The 15,973-nt window shown below is 37.0% G+C and overlaps 1 protein-coding gene and 1 non-coding gene across 13 annotated transcripts in view; both read left to right on the top strand.

Annotated features, from left to right (window-relative positions):
* The window catches only part of LOC138699781 (protein FAM50 homolog), a 245,250-nt gene that overhangs the window by 188,416 nt on the left and 40,861 nt on the right, over positions 1-15,973 (top strand). The window lies entirely within an intron of this gene.
* TRNAY-AUA (transfer RNA tyrosine (anticodon AUA)) lies at positions 6,569-6,641 on the top strand. Its single transcript has one exon. It is a non-coding gene; the product is annotated as a tRNA-Tyr (tRNA).

Here is a 15,973-nt window from a genome sequence, read left to right as displayed (position 1 = left end):
AAAAAAAAAAAAAACATTGAAATTTAGTTTTCGAAAGATTAAGTTGTGTTGTCATGTTGTTTTTACAGCACCAATTTGCGAGTTTGTCTAATCCCTTATTTAATACATTCTCAGTATTTTTTGTGGCTCTGTATTTCGATGTTTCTGACCAGAGAACTAAGTCGTTTGCATACATTAAACATTTAATTCCCTTTACTGAAGTTAGATCTGCAATTAAATCATTCACGTAAATGTTAAACAATGTACAGCTTAATACAGCACCTTGTCGTACACCAGTTTGTAAGACCTTGCAATGAAAATATGAATTCCCATATTTAGCTTTACAATACCTTTCACCAATGAAGGATTCAAACCATTTGAGCATATTTGATGCAACGTCTACTTTATTATTATTATTATTATTATTATTATTATTATTATTATTATTATTATTATTTATACTGGCAGAGTTAAGGCCATAGGGCCTTCTCAAAGTATACAATCAGTGAAAAATTTAACAGAAAGTTAAAGAACAGAATACTAACATATTACAAAAAAATAGTGATAACAGCATAATAAATCGACACTAAACAACATGAAAATAATACCATAATAGAAAAAAAATAAAGGTACGGTCACACATTGCTACTTTTGCAACGCAACTTTTGTACTGCAGCTGCAAAAGTTGCGTGTCGTGTTCACACATAAGCCAAAAGTAGCGTGCTGCACGCTACTTTTCGTGCTGCGCAACCCGAGTGCTGCAAAAGTTGCAACTGGAGGTTGCGAGTCTGTTCACACACAAGGCACTACTTTTTCAACCGCAGTCATGCTGCAGGTTTCCATCTCCGTGTTGACTTCTCAATATACATTTTGTGGTTATGTTCGCATTATTAAGAAACTCATGCGAAAGCTTCCTTATCTGTTATTTGCTTTTCTGTCGTATCTAGTATTCAGAAATTGACATTATTTTTACTATAAAGCTTTTAAAAACGCCTATATACTTAAATGATAACCAACAGTATATTCACGTAATCAATGTTGGCAACCCTCCTGTTTGGAACTACACTACGGAAAATTTAAAAAATGAATTATATCGTCAGCAATTATGCTCAGACTGTGTTGTATATTTAATAACTGTTACAAATAATTTATTTTCATCACATTTAACATTAAAATATATCCAAACAATAAAAGTATAATTGGCACATTTGGGTGGCAACACTGGTTGCAACCGCAGCAAAAGTTTCAACAAAACTGATATCAAAAATGCTGCGGCTGCAACCCTGAGAACCCTGTTCACACGTCGTTACTTTTAAGCTGTGCGCAGCATGGAAAAGAAGCGGGCAGCAGGTTCGGCAGCCACTACTTTTCGGGTTGCACCGTTGTTCACACGTCGCAGTACAAGAGTTGCACAGTTTTTTGTACTGCAGCGCTGCAAAAGTAGCGACGTGTGACCATACCTTAAAATACATTGAAATATAGTAAAAGCAACTCATTTAGTACAAAAATTTAATATTAAGAATGTAAGGAAGAATATAACGAAATGGAATGTAATAAAATAATAATAAAAAAAGAAAAGAAATAACGAAAATGAAATACGAGGGGGATCCAGGAAATAACGACCGTTCGCGCATACCCGCCGTGCAGCTGACTCCCCTTCCTTGTTTGAAGGTCAACTGGCTTCCTTAACATGTGTTCTCATAATGTTGTGAGTACTGGTTGCAACAAGTCGCCGTCCACACCTGTGGAGTAACAGTCAGCGCGTCTGGCTGCGAAACCAGGTGGCCCGGGTTCGAATCCCGGTCGGGGCAACTTACCTGGTTGAGGTTTTTTCCGGGGTTTTCCCTCAACCCAATACGAGCAAATGCTGGGTAACTTTCGGTGCTGGACCCCGGACTCATTTCACTGGCATTATCACCTTCATATCATTCAGACGCTAAATAACCTAGATGTTGACACAGCGTCGTAAAATAACCCAATAAAAAAAAAACAAGTCGCCATTGTGCATTTTGTGTTACTTCAAAATGAATGACGTGATTGATAAACCTGCCGACTGTGAGGTGAGGAGTGTGATTCGATTTTTGAATGCCCGACGTTTGAAACTTGCAGAAATTTACCGGCAATTGAAAGAAGTGTATGGTGATACTGTAATGAATGAAAGAAATGTGAGAAAATGGTGCGAAATGTTCAACAATGGGCGAACAAATGTCCACGATATAACTCGACCCAGACGCCCATCACTCATCACAGAAGACCTGAAGACTAAAGTGAACGACAGAATCTTGCAAGACAGGCGCACATCACTCGACGAATTGCATATTGCCTTTCCTGACATTTCTCGTTCTTTGCTTGGTGAAATTGTGTCGCAACATCTTGGCTAACACAAAATCTGTGCACGATGGGTTCCATGGCAACTGAGTGACCAACACAAAACTCAGAGAATGGCCTCAGCATTGACATTCTTGATGCTATATCACACAGATGGAGACGCCTTTCTTGATCAAATTGTGACTGGTGATGAGACCTGGGTGTCTCACAACACCCCAGAGACCAAGCGCCAATCATCCCTCATCACCCAAGAAACCGAGAAAATTCAAACAGACTCTCTCAACACAAAAAGTCATGGCTACTGTCTTTTGGGATCGCAAAGGTGTTCTTTTGTTGGATTTCATGCCAAAACGCACTACAATCAATGCAAATCGTTATTGTGAGACTTTACGAAAACTACGGCGAGCCGTCCAAAACAAGAGGTGAGGAATGCTTTCGAGAGGAGTTGTGCTTCTTCACGACAACGCCTGCCCGCACACTGCTGCTTCAACTCGAGAATTGCTGGATCAATTCGGTTGGGAAATCTTTGATCATCCGCCCTATAATCCAGACCTTGCTCCTAGCGATTTTCACCTTTTCACTAAGCTGAAAGACTTTCTGGATGGTACGCGTTTTGGAAGTGATGAAGAGTTGAAGAAGACAGTGAAAACCTGGCTTAATGAACTGGCGGCAGAGGAGTATAACACGGGAATTCTAAAGCTAGTGAACAGATACGACAAATGTTTAAATGTAGGTGGTGATTATGTAGAGAAGTAAAGGAAACTTCAGTTATGTAACAGACTTTGTTTTTTCAAATAAATATATATATTTTTTAATTATTACAACAAAACGGTCGTTATTTCCTGGATCCCCCTCGTAAAATTCTCAATAAAAAGGCTATGATAAATTCATCTGGTGATTAAGAGAACAAATAGGGGAAAGGAAGAAAAAAAAATTATATATTTTTACAAAACTATCGCAGAGAAAAGGGCTTGTAACTGAAAGGAATCAGAATTGAAAAAATTCAATTTTAGTTTATTTTTGAAACTAGACAATGTCCGACAGTCTCTGACATGTTGTGTTAGAGAGTTCCAGAGATGAGCTGCAGAGACGGTAAAAGATGAAGAGTAGAAGGATGTTCTGTGTTTAGGAATGTAGAGTGTGATATGGTGTTGTGAGCGAATATTTATTTCGTGATATGAGGACAAATGTTGAAAACGAGAAGCTAAGTAGCTAGGGTTAGAGTTTTGAAGAATATTGAAGAGTAAAGTGAGAGAGTGAATAGTTCTTCGGTCTTTGAAACGGACCCAGGACAGCATATTTAGTAAAGGTGTGATACGGTCAAATCTACAGATGTTGCAAATAAATCACACACATGCATTATGAACACGCTGTAGTCTATCAGTCTCATGTTAAGGTCAGTGTAGAGAGTGTCCCAGTGATCAAAATGAGGCATAAAGAGCAACACTGCAGTCGACCTGGTTGGCGAGTTGGTGTAGCACTGGCCTTCTATGCCCTAGGTTACGGGTTCGATCCTGGGCCAGGTCGATGGCATTTAAGTGTGCTTAAATGCATTAGGCTCATGTCAGTAGATTTACTGGCATGTAAAAGAACTACTGCGGGACAAAATTCCGGCACATCTGGCGATGCTGATATAACCTCTGCAATTGCGAGCGTCGTTAAATAAAACATAACATTTAGCAACACTGCACTAAATTATTCTTAAGAACCAACAGAAGGAAATTTCGAATTCTTTTTAGTGCGTGAATTTTCATAAAAATTATTTTACGTGTGTGTGTGATTTGAATATTCCAACTTAAGTTTTTGTCCATATAAATTCCTAGACTTTTTACTGTATCACTGTAAGGGATAATAGTTTTATTCATTTTAACATGATATAAGTCACCTGTGTTCAATTTACTTAAAAGTCGTTGATGTCCCATTATAATTGATTTCTCTGAGTTCAATTTTAGTCCAAATTTTTTCGTCCATAAAATATTGATTTTAGGTCATTGTTAACTTCATCTATTGCGTAATTTAATGCCGATGTAGGTGCAGAGATATATATTTGAAAGTCATCAGCAAATAGGATATGTCTTCAGTGTTTAATAGATTGTGATGTCATTTATGTAGATCATAAAAAGTAGAGGTCCAAGAACTGAACCCTATGGTATACCTGCACCCACAGTACGCCAGGAAGAAAAACGATCACAGACCCGCACACATTGTTGGCGTACTTGAAGGTAGGAGGTAAACCACGTCACTGAATTTTTTGATAGATTAAGGGCTCGGAGCTTGAATAGTAACAGATCTATGTCAACTGAGTCAAAGGCTTTGCTGAAGTCAAGAAGTGTTAAAATGGTCAATTTTTGTTTGTCGGAGGCTTCCCGCATGTCTTCTGTAACTTTAAGTAATGCTGTATTTGTGCTATGTCCAGTTTTCAAATAAGGTTTTCTTCCAAACAGAATCATAGGCACTACTGAAGTCACAAAAACCGCTGTCAAAACTTTGCTCTTATCTAAAGCATCCTTGATATGCTGGTTTAGTTTTGTGACCTGTTGGCTTGTGGATCTATTTATTCGAAACCCTGTTTGTTCATTTGATAGTATACCAAGATTTTCAAGGAACCATTTACCTTTTATTCACCATTCTTTCCATAGTTCTTGCCATTATGCTGAGCAGAGATATGGGTCTATAGTTCTCGATGTGTGATGCATCCGTACCCTTCTTTAATATAAGTATAATAACTGCTTTTTTCCATTGAGATGGGATCATGCCTGTTTTCGAAACGTTGAACCATAGAAGAATTGACTTCTTAGCTTCACTACCCAAATGTTTGATGAACTCACTATAAATTTCATCTTCACCAGGGGACTTTCTGGTTTTTGAATCCTTTTATAGCAGATGAGAGTTCCTGGAAAGAGAAGTAAGCAACAAAGACTGCATTGGAACTTGGACTTTTGAAATTATTTAATTCCTTTTTACTTTGTGTTATTTGTCTCTTGATATCTTTTGACACCTTTCTTACATACGAACTCTTCTTTTGACTATTAGAGTAATGTTTTACAAATGCGGTTCCTATGTCTCGATCAGAGGTCAAAGTTTTATTTCTATGAATAATGGGTTGCTTTATCGTGGCTGATGTCTTATTTTGAATTTTGTTGAATCTGTGTATACAACCATTATTGTCTTGAAAGTTTGCATTTGTAAGAAATGTATGAAATGCTTGTCTTTTGGCTTCAGATATTACCCACTCAAACTTTGCTACCACTTGTCTCCATTTCATGATATGTTCCTGGCTCTTAGTAGCCTCAGCTAATTTTCTTTGGACCTTACGGTCTTGTTTCAGAGTTTCGAGATTACTATTCCAGAAACATTTGAGATGTCCAACTTTACCTCTTGGGATGAAGTATTTTGCAGATATGATTATTTGTTTAGTAATATACTTGCCTATTATGCTAGAATGTTGTGAAAAATCAATGTTACTTGCGGATAACTCCTTTTCTAAAAAAAAGATGTAAATTTACACCAATCTGCCCTTTTGAAGTTGCTCTCTCTGTGAGGGAAGTTTGATTATGACTATAACAGGTTTGTGTCCTGATCCTGAGTCATCTATGATCATTCTTTTGGTGTTCGAAAATATATCTGAGGATACAAAGAGAAGATCTGGTGTAGTTTGAGTGCCATTGTAGTGCAGATGTATGTGAGTGTCGTTTTTATTATACACAAGTTGTAAATTAGATATAAGTTCTGTCTTCTTTGTTTGTGATAATGCTCCTGCATTCCATTGTAAGATTTTAAAATCAGGAGTGTCCTTAGAAGGACGATTTGTATAGTTTGCAAAATTTGTCATTTTCTTTGTTTTGCCAAGAATGTATACCATTTAGCCGCAAAGTGTTTCCAGGGTGCACCAACGAGGAGGTAGGTCTGCATTGCACCCCACATTGCATTCCTAAAATATGCATGCTACACTATTATAAGCTTACTCTTATTAGCTAAACTAAACACTTTCTCCTGAAATATTAATTGTCAATATTACAGATATTATTCTGTAGGACAAATTAATAAATTCTTAATATTCTCATAGCTAGCAGAGCATATTCTGTACAGATTACTGTGCACTTAACTGCGGAATCCCGGCCAAACAAGTCGCTCAGCTGAGTGCGCCCCTTGTATAATGGCAGTTGACTTGAAAATACGTCAACATATATGCCTAACTTGGAGTCAGGCCACAAAGGGAAACATTGAAGGAGGAGAGTTCGATCCGGTGCTGTGGATTGAATTCGGCATAGCTCAGTGGTCAGAGCACTTGGTATATAGAACCAAGGACCCGGGTTCAATCCCCGGTGCTGGAGCGAATTTTTCTCCTCAAATATTAAGCACTTTAAACTTTAAAATGTAGTACAATAATAACTAGGGCCCGGGTTTTTATGTGCTAAGAAACTTTAAAATATTTATTTTTTATGTGCCAAAAATTTGAAAAATACATGCTTAAAAAAATATTTTCTGAAAATAAAAACAAAAATATCAGAATGTTCGTAACTTACTAGAAAAAATTATATTGAAAATCGCCAATTGCAGCTAAACATCAGATGTAAAAAGCTGACTGGAGTTGCAGTGCACAACAAATGTCATCTTCAGATTGTGAATCACAAATCCTTGCCTATTATCCGAGAACAATGCATTATATTGAGAAAAGGAATCTTTAACACACACACAATCAAGTTCACTTTTGTTTTGGCCTTCCAAAACTTGAACGACTTTGCAGAGGGTTTGGTAGCCACTATTTTTCTCAAACATACACTTAAATTTATTTTTTTCTTAGAATTTCTATTTTCGAACCTGAGATAGTGTTAAGTTGCCTTTCACATACTGTATTTCTTTAACTGAATTACTCAATAAATCTACAGAAGTTGCTAGTTTCTTTATTGAGTGAATTAAGAAACCGAAATTAGCAGATATGAAAGCCAAGTCACATTTTAAAGTTGTATCACATATTAAATTCTGAATAATTTCAATTGCAGAGGCATCGTCTTTGTCCAGTTCACTTACAGATGTAAATGCTTCAGAATGATCTGCATAATACAACACAGCATTAAGCCAGGTGCCCCAACGTGTGACTATAGGTATAGGAGGGAATGGAAGATCAGGATTTATATTTTTTGAAAGATCAATATGTGATGGTGATTTTACAAAGACTTTTTTTTTTCGTTGGACACTAACTTGTCCACATTAGGGTAAATGGATCAGATGGTTTCACACAATCTATGTAGGGTGTGAATGACACATGTTACATGTATCATGTTAGGGTAACTTACATAAAGACCTTCAGCAGCTTTCTGCCATGCACGACCATTACCTGGCTCTTCAGTTTTAGAATAATACACTTCCATTTTTATATTCTTGTGACTTCCAGATATATAAGCGTTAGGTCTTTGTATGAAATGAAACTTCGCTACATTCAGCATTTCTTTACTTATTAGAACTTTCGATTTTAGCAATCTGTCTTTATATTTTGCTTAGACCTGTCAATTATGTTAGACATTTTATTTTGGCTCACTATATTGAAGTCCTCTAGAACTTCAGTAACAATGGCTGCAACCTTTCTTCATGTGATGCCAGCTCTATCCTTCATTTTTGCTAATGCTGAAAGGGATTTTCTCATTTGTGAAGTACATCTCGACTGTTTTCTCGACGGCTCTAAAGAATACTTCCAACTAAAATTGAGATCTTTTTTTCTCTCTGAAGAGTCTGATGAGTTGGTAGATGTGATGTTTGCACTGGTAGCTTCAATCGAAATCGCTTCTTGCTTTTTCACCCTTTTCGATGTTGTAATTTCTTTGTTGTTGTAATACAATTCCAGCGATGACCAGTTTCTCATATGTTTTTTTGGCTTGTTAAAAAGTTCTTTCCATTTGAGGAACTTTGTTGTTTCTGTTACAATGGCACAAAGTGAAATCTGGACACTTAAAAAGCCGCAATATCCAACACTTTCCCGTAATTCATTTTTAAATTCTAGAATCTTACTTCTCCTGCTACCATCAAATTTTAAAACATTTCTTAATTTCCTGTAGTAACTGCTGATCATCACAGGTATTCGGCAGAGAGAAACCACAGGAACTGAAGAACTTTTCCAAATATCTTCCAATCTTTTTTGCTATCTTACTAGTAACCACATTCTCAGCTGGTTCTTTGCTTCTGCTCCACTTCAGCTGTTGAGAACTTCTGGAGTTCATAAAATGTCCTCTGCTGTTGTAACAGATTTCTTCCTAGTTGATTTAGTCACCTTTTCTTTTCTTCTCTTTTATAATTCAACACTGGCTGTAGAGCAAAATAAACTGCTACACTGTGAGCCACTGTACTGCTCGCCGGGTGAATTTCATCACTGAGTCACCCTCTCAATACCATCCCCAACCCCACATCTCTTACAAATAAAGTAATAACACCACTTTCCGAACTACTGTAAGCTATTAGAAGGTGCAGTCAACAATAAATATTATCATCTTCATGGTATAGGCCTGATGGCCTGTCCCAGTTCTTCATTCCACTGCCTTCTTGGTCTTCCTTGTGATCTCCTGCCTTTAGGTATATAACTCCAAACTCTTTTTGGCACTCGGCTCTCTTTCATCCTATCAAAATGTTGTGTCGTTTTGTTCTATATTTTTTTAATTTGATCAAGTAGAGGTGTAATTTGCTATTCCATACGTATATCTGTATTTCTAATAGGATCTCTTAATGTTCATCCCTTTATTGCTCTTAAAAATTTCATCTCGAATGCATTCAGTCTACTTTTTTCTCCCTTATTTAAAACCCATTTTTCGCTCTCATATAAAAGTGTCAGTACTGCCATAGTTTTATAAAATTTTAACTATATCAATTCTAGTTTTGTTTCTGATTGTACCACACATATTCTGAAAACGCGAAATTTTAATTTTAATTTTAATTTAATTTCATAGTCATATGACACATGATTTGCTAAATAATTAAAATGAGAGACTTGTTTCAGTATTATATTATCAACCACAACTTTGGATCTAATTGGGTATTTACCTAAAAAGGCCAGTTATTAGCAATGTGGAGACAATGCATATAAAAATACTATATTTTATAACAATGGAACAATGGTGTAAATGCCAGTTGTAGTTATGATAGGGAGTGGACTGCCGCAATAGAATTCATTGTAGTGGAATCAGCTTCATAACCTCACTTGCTTAGCCTCTTTAAACAACACAGACACTATAAACAGAACATAACTTACTGTGATCACACCACGACTGCATTTCAGACTGAAGTTTTTAAACTGGAATCAAACTGTTTTTTGTCACATGCCTGCTCCTTCTCGTGCGTATTTCCCCCTTGGTCTCATCAAGACCACAGCCGATCATGTCAGTGAACCACACAAAGCTCCTAAAATGAAGTCTTTGAATGATATTTTTGTGAGTGTAGTGACATTCACTGTAATATTGTGTAACAGTGTTTTCCTCAAAGAGCTGCTTCCTTCTTTTTTTTTTTTTCAACCCTCAAAATTGGCCTAGGTATGACACTTGATGGAAAGGGTATGGCACCATCTTGGTTCTGTAACAACACGCTTGTCTTTATCATGTTTGTTATTATGGTCCTTGTTGTCTTTGTTGTGTACTTATCATGACCCTTGTCACTGCAGTAGTACTTATCATTCTTGTTGTCTTTATCATAAACCTTATCGTGGTATTTGTTATTCTTATATTGGTCTTGGTACTTATCATGGTTCATGTCCTGACCCTTATCATGAATTTTGTCCTTATCGTGGTCCATTTCGTAATATTATTATCATGGCCCTTGTCTTTGTCTATGTCGCGTTTCTTATACTGGTCTTTGCTTTCCTTGTCATGGTCCTTATCGTGATCTTTATTGCTTTTGTCGTGGCCTTGTTATCTTTGACATGTCCCTTATCGTGATCTTTGTTGTCTTTATCGTGGTCCTTATAGACATTGTAATAGTCCTTATCGTCTTCATGCTGCTTTTGTCATGGTCCTTATTAGGTATTTGTTGTCTTTGTCATTGTTCTTATCGTGGTCTTGATCCCTATCATGGTTCTTGTCATGATCCTTATCGTGACCCATGTCGTGGTCCCTATCGTGATCATTCTCGTGGTGCTTGTCGTGGTCCATGTTGGGATCTTTATTGTGATCCCTGTCTTTGTTATTGTCGTGGTCCTATAGTGGTCCTTGTCAATCTCACAGTTCTTATCGCAATCCTGTTCCTTGTGATCCTTATAATGTCCCAGTGTCGTCCCTTTCATGATAATTCTCGTGGTGCTCGTCATGGCCCATGTCATGATCCTCATCTTTTTCCTTATCGTTGTCCTTGTGGTCCTTCTCATAGTTCTTATCGCAGTCATGGTCCTTGTGATCTCTATCATAGTTGTCGTTGTGATCATTGTCGTGGTACTTATAGTGATCCCTATCAACAGGGCGAATAGAAGAAATGGTGTATGCACTCTGTGAGTTTACACGGATCTGCCGCAACTGGGCGCTGTTACTGCTAGGCACGGACTCTGAAGGAATTCACAGTACTTGTTACACTGAATGTAGTCCTTTTTAAAAGCAAATTTCTTCCATTTAACCCGGTTATTCTTAACTTAAGAAATACCTTTATAGTCCCTTATCCATAATTAATAGTCTTCTATCAGGTATTACTATTATGAACGTCCGTAACAGAAAATACAATGGGATCTGAAACATTGTGAAAGCAATTATACATTCAGTATTTAAATAATCTTTTCATAACAAGTTGCGAATACAGGGACAGAAAAACCTACGGAATGCTAGTAAATAAAGAGTTGAATGATATTTTACGTACCTATAAATGAATGATTAGTTGCCTGCTACCTTTGAGAGTTTGCGAAATGACTTGATGGATTTATGAGCCTGTAAAAATCTTCGAATTTACTTTGTCCTGAAGAAGAATCGGCACTTTAAATAGTGGTAGACTAATTTCAGAATAATATCGATGATGTGTTCTCTGCAACAACCTGCTCCTGAAGACTGGATCGAAAGAGGGTCAAGATAGATCTCATCCCACATTGCACTTGCTGAGCTAATTTTTTCTTTAATTTTCAATTCTGTTTGAATAAGTACGTTACATACAGCTTGGGAGGGATGGTTTAAAAAACTGACGTTCCTACCTGATCGGTAGTCTTTGATTTGGGTGAGAGCTGCACAATGTTTAGACCTATTACATTCCTGTCGAAGGGCACAGATGGTACATGCAATAAACTTAGAGGAATGATTTACTGCATAACCGGCCACATAATACACTAAACATGTCAATCAATGCAGCAGGAGTGGTATTCACCAACTCGGGCACAGCACTTTCCCAGTATTGACCATGTATTTTTTCATGAATAACATTTTTTCCTTTTATATAGGTTTCTACAGACTTCCTAACTGTCTTGTTGAGTAATTCCACATTTCTCACTAATGTTTGCATTTGGTTCACAAACGATGTGAGTAGTTCATCAACACTTTTCGTTTCAGATTTTCAAGCAATGTTAAGAAGGATCTGCTTCGTAGTAAATGCATATGGAGGAAATCTATTATCGAAGGATGGTCATCTGAACTGAGTGAACGTAAAATTCCGAAGTGATGTTCCAAGGGATCTTGGACGAGTTTCCCTGTTAGGATATATTTGTATCCTTTGCTCCAGAGCCATTCGCTCATTTCTAAGGTACTCTGCAAGGTTACTACTAAACATTGCTGTAGCAGACGCAAATGTGTTGGTTTTAGTTGTGAGACACTGAAGAGAATCAGTAAGGAATTAGTGATTGGAAGAGTCTTTATAAAGAGTCTTAGCAGAAATGTGTGAATTTAATGTGGCAGCAATACAGTTTAAATGCCTTGTAAATTCTTCAGTGCCCTCACTGCCTTCGAAACCCGATGACCCTAATGCTCGATAAAATTTGAGGCCTTTGGCGACACTGTTGGAACGCGAGTCTGGTGGCATCCATTCTCTTGAAGGACAAGAGATCTAAATGAGCTGTTGTCAAACTTGGGACAAACCCTACACATTCCCACATCCAGATAAGTCTTCCTTAAAAAGTCTCCTATAAAAACTAAAATTGATATTTTTCTCCTTGCAAGAGAGTTCGATTTTATCATGGAAATAATTTCTTATGCATTTCAGTATGTGTACAAAATCTGAGAATGCCCGTATCTTTCTTTTTGTTGTCGAACGGATTAGGAATATAGTATTATGCTGGAAATTTTTTCCATTGATTTCTAAGACTTCCAGGCCTTTCTATTTGTTTGACTGCCATCACAAATGAAACTGACTACTCTCGTCCCAACTGCTTCTAATTGAAGTATAACTTGTATAAGAATTTTAGCGAGAATGTCACCTGGAGTGGCGTTTCTGCTAGCGTAAATAGCAATTGGTTGAATCCAATCTTGCATAAATACTAATGCATGATTTGCTAATTGTTTCTTTTGGACATCAGATGTGAGATCTCCGAACTCAACATATACGTCCACTTTAAGGGAATAATCATTAAATTGAATTTCTTCTCTGAATTTGACCTCATCAAATATTACCATTCCACAACGTTTATTTTCATATATTTCATAATTTCGGTAAATTAGGGAAAATGTGAGGTACAACTCTTGGTTGTAATTTTCAATGCACTCGCAGTATTGCTGTCTTATGACATTTTATATTAAAACAGTCTGATCAGTTATTTACCGAAAGCTGCCTATCTTTCCGCAGAATCGCTCTGGCCCACTTTCCAAACTCATCTTTTTCTTTGGGAGATGAAAAGAAATGTCTTGTTACATTATTTCTACTGTATTCCGATCTACAACCCAGAAGAAAACAGTACGGAATTTTTGTAATTATTTTGTAAACCGCCACACAATATTCTTTTGCCACTGGTTAATTCAAAGCACAACAAATTGAAGACATCTACATAACTCTCAACAACAAAGAATATTAACAACCCCTAGCAACTTTCATCATTAAATGCACGAGAAATATATTTTCGAGGTATCTGACTTCAGACAACAGAGGATCCTAGCGATCGAAGCACCACTAGCTGTCAGGTCCACCACCGACAGTGGGAAAGCATAGAAGTGCATACACTATTTCTTTTATTCGTCCTGCTATCAGAATGCTTTTCATGGTTCATATCGTCATCCTTATTGTGATCCTTGTCGTGGTCCTTGTTATCCTTGACACAGTCCTTATCGCGATCCTTTCGTGGTCCTTTCATGGTTCTTTCTTGGTTCTTATCATAGTCCTTGACGTGATCCTTATCATGGTACTTATCTTTCTCCATGTCGTGGTCCTTATCGTGATCGTTGTCGTAGTGTTTATCATGGTCCATGTTGTGATCCTCATCATGGTCCTTGTCTTTATTGCAACCGTTAGAGCGGTCCTTGTTGTTTTCTCCATGGTCCTCATCATAATGCTTATCGTGATCCTTGTCATAGTGCTCGTCATGGTTCACGCCATGATCCTTATCGTCGTCCTTGTCATGAACCTTATTGTGATCCATTTTGAGATCCTCATTGTGATTCTTATTTTGAAGCTTGTCGTGTTTAATGTCGTGATCCTTACCCTGGTCTCAGTCATAGGCCTTATTGTGCTTCTTATCGTGGTCCATGTGGTGATTCTTATTGTTGTCCTTGGCATTCATATTTTGTCCTTTTTGTGGTCCTTACGAAGGTCGTTGATATCTTTGTCGTGGTCCTTATCATTGTGTTATCTTTCTAATAGTCCTTTCCATGGTCTGGTGCTTGTTGTAATCCTTATCATGGTCCATGTGGTGGTATTTATCATCCTTGTCATGGTGTTTGTCGTGTTTCTTGTAATATGTTATTGTGGTCCTGATCGTGATGATTTATTTCCAACACCTTTTCCATTTTCTTTGACACTTCTTGCCCTACTTTACCACAAACAACATCAAAGTTATTCACAGTTTTTTTCACTAGTTACATCTGCTTCACTGCTGGGACTTCTCATTGCTCCAAAGCAGTTATAGCAGCAGGAAGAAACCCAAATTTGGATTTGATATATGAAAGTTGGCCTGAAATGTCGGCCTTAGACATTAATCCTTGAGCTAGTTGAAGCAGCTTCCCTGCTGTCAAACAAATCAATAATATTTTTCACAACTGTGAAGTTCTGGCAGTAATAGCTGCAGGCATTAATCCAGGACCCCCATCTTGTCAAAATGGGAGAAAGTGGCAAGGTAATGTCTGGAGCTACCAACTTAAATGATGCAACACGTGAAGAGGTTTCAAGAAGACCTTTGTGACACACCCAATTAATTTATCTACGTACGTCACTGAATTGACTACGAATATCTTCTGCAACTCTGTGTAAGGCGTGAGCCAAATAAGTCACATGCACCATTTTACTGTATAATGTTTTCAGTGAATCTGCAGCTTTCACCATATAAGGTGCAGTATATTGTCATGCTGAACCCTTCAGACCATGTAACATCCATAGATCTGTCGAACAGTTCACTAATGGTGGAAAAAAATGACTTTTTCTAAATGTTCATAGTTTATTAGAAAATTTTCACCTGGACCATCTTCTTCCAAAGTTCTCACAATAACATTTGCAATGTATCTTCCCATAGAGTCTGTGGTTTCACCAATTGAAACTCATATTTTTTTATTTGCAACCTGTTGTCTGTCTGTTGCAAATTTTTTTCGTAGCTTCGACTTATGTAGTCCTTTCTTATCAAGGAAGAAACAGAAGAGATTTGCCTGTGTGTTTTTTCTAAGAATCCACGAAGTTTTGGATGATTCAGTTTACTTAGGGGATGTCAGCACAAATAAAGACTGCACAAAGTTCTTCACAGAATGGTGAATAAGGCTGGGGGGATTCCCCTAGGAGCATTTGCTGTAATGTTTTTCCATTTTCAATTCACTGTACACCACGTTTGTGTTTTTCTGTTCTTACATGCTCCTCAACATTAAATATTTTCTCTGCAGTTACTCTTAAGTCGCACAGTTTACAGTCCAGTATATTCTCATCACTCAAAAACACTTCCTCACCATATTGAGACACTATTTAATTTTACTTGAATACTTTGCTTCGCTTTTGGCATTTTTCCTCAACTATACTATGCACATTTCCGATTTCAACAAGATTCAATAACTCAGTGAGACCCTTGTCTGCAGTCTGGTACCCAGATTATAAAGAACGAAATTGGGGAAGAAGGTACATTTTATAATTTTCCAGGAAACAAAACGCTATATGTAATTCTGAGAAATTTAACATCTCAAATGAACGTAGAAGAAAAATTGTATGAGAAAAGTTCTTTACTTCTTGAAAGAGTGAAAATATGCCGAATATGACCATTAGATTACTAAAATATGTTCTATCACATAGAAATGTTCAAATATTCATAAATATGACTTAACAAAGTACTTTAAATCAATTAGTTTTTAATAGCAAGCATTTATATATATTTAAGGAACATATAAGTATTACCAAAAAATATATGCTACATCATAAAATACTTAGCCCCAGTAATCAGAATCACAAACTTGAAACACTATTCTAGAGTGTAAACAACAAAGGTTAGAGCAATTTTCGTTATTTTTAAATGGTTTACAAAAGAAATTGTGGTATACCCAAGTTGTACATTTTAAGACTAATAACTTATAAAATGCATATGTCGAAATTCAGAGTGGAAGTAGAC

The sequence above is a fragment of the Periplaneta americana genome, chromosome 1 (genome assembly GCF_040183065.1).
Source record: "Periplaneta americana isolate PAMFEO1 chromosome 1, P.americana_PAMFEO1_priV1, whole genome shotgun sequence".
Lineage (NCBI taxonomy): Eukaryota > Metazoa > Arthropoda > Insecta > Blattodea > Blattidae > Periplaneta > Periplaneta americana.
The sequence above is the reverse complement of the archived record's forward strand: the minus strand, read 5'-3'. Positions and strand labels throughout refer to the sequence as shown.